The sequence below is a fragment of the Heterocephalus glaber genome, unplaced genomic scaffold, assembly GCF_053883595.1.
Source record: "Heterocephalus glaber isolate CG9 unplaced genomic scaffold, H.glaber_assembly_v1.0 deba00001532, whole genome shotgun sequence".
Classification (NCBI taxonomy): domain Eukaryota; kingdom Metazoa; phylum Chordata; class Mammalia; order Rodentia; family Bathyergidae; genus Heterocephalus; species Heterocephalus glaber.
The window spans coordinates 15,455,263-15,457,152 of NW_028258330.1; positions in this window are offsets into that span (position 1 = coordinate 15,455,263).

A 1,890-nucleotide genomic window follows, 5' to 3' on the forward strand; every position below is an offset into this window, starting at 1 on the left:
TGTTGGCGAGAATGTAGACTGGTACAACCACTGTGGAAATCAGTATGGTGATACCTCAAAGAACTAGTACTACAGGTCCCATTTGATCCAGCTATTCCCCCACTGGGACTCTTCCCCAAAGAATTAAAAGAATCATACCACAGCGATATATGTGCACCTTTGTTTATAGCAGCACAGTTTGTAATAGATAAAGCTTGGAAACAGCCCAAGTGCCATCAACTGGAAACTGGATAAAGAAGATATTTTTTTATATATATAATGGAGTATTACTCAGCCATAAAGAATGAGAAACTAAAGACATTTATAGCTAAATGGATGCAAATTGAGGCCATACTCTTAAGTGAAATAAATAGGACACACGTTTGAAAACTGCATATTTTCTCGAGTGTGAGAAACTGAAAGTGTAAATAAGGATGAAAATGATTAAAATGAATAATTGATAATTTGAAATATGAAAAGGTCCAAGGGTTTGGGGGTGGCAGGAGGGCAAGGGGAAAGGGAAAGAGAGAAAGGAAAACTTATGAGAAAGAAAAAAAATTGAATCAAAGTCTGTGTAAATAGGGAAGGGTGGAGGGGGTGAAGGGTGCACAGGTAATGTGAGAAAAAATAAGAACCAAGATACATCATGTTCAGGTACAAATGCCCAATGATAAATGTAAATGTATTGTATACCTAAAATGTACGAATAAATATGTATATATAAAATATACTACTGTACCATAAGTAACAAAAACAGCATGGTACTGGCATAGCAACAGGCACAAAGAAAAATGGACCAGAACAGAGAACACAGAGAAAACAACCTTACACCTAATCAGCCTCACAACTAATCAGCCATCTGATTCTCGACAAAGGGACCAAAATGTACTTTGGAAAAAGACATCCTCTTTAGCAAATGGTGTTGGGAACAACTGGTTATTCATATGCAGAAAGTTGAAACTAGATCCCCACTTGTTTCCCTGTTTAAAAAAAAACACCTCAAAATGGATCAAAGACCTGAAACTTTGAAACTATGGGTTGAAAACATTGGGGAAGCACTTCAAGAGAAAGGCACAGGCAAAGACTTCCTGAGTAAGGCTCTGATAGCTTAGGAAATAATAACAAGAATCAACAAGTGGTATTGTATCAAATAAAAGCTTCAGCACAGTAAAGGAAACAGTTAACAGAGTGAAGACTCAACCTTGAGAATGGGAAAACGTCTTTGCCAGCTACTCATGTGCCAGAGGATAAATATCCAGAATGTATAAAGAACTCAAAAAACTTAACTCCAATAGAACAAAAAGGCAGTAGAAATTGGGAAGAAGAACTGACAGACAGTTCTCAAAAGAGTAAATGCAAAGACCAATAATTATGTAAAAAATGTTCAATATCTTTAGCTATTGGGGAATGAAAATCAAAATTAAATTGATATTCTATCTCACCTCAGTCAGAATGACCATCATGAAGAATACAAAAAATATAAATGCTGCAGAGGTTCAGGGAAAAATGAACCCCTACATGCTGTTGCTGGGAATGTAAATTAGTATAGCCACTATGAAAATTAGTATGGAAGTTCCTTGGAAAATTAAAAATAGAACTACCATATAATCTAGCTCTATCACTCCTTGGCACATAGTCAAAGGAATTAAGATCAGCATGCTATAGAGATACCTGCACACCCATGTTTATTGTGGCACAGTTCATAATAGCCAAAACATGGAATCAAGGTTGGTGCCTATCAATAGCTGAATAAAGAAAAATGTGTTACATATATATGATGGAGTATTTTCCAGCCATAAAATAATGAAGTCATGCCATTCATAGAAAAATTGATGCAGTCAAGATCATCACAGTAAGGGAAATAAGCTCATTTGCTTGTTTTCCTTAATACATGGGATTTTAAAAAGTGAC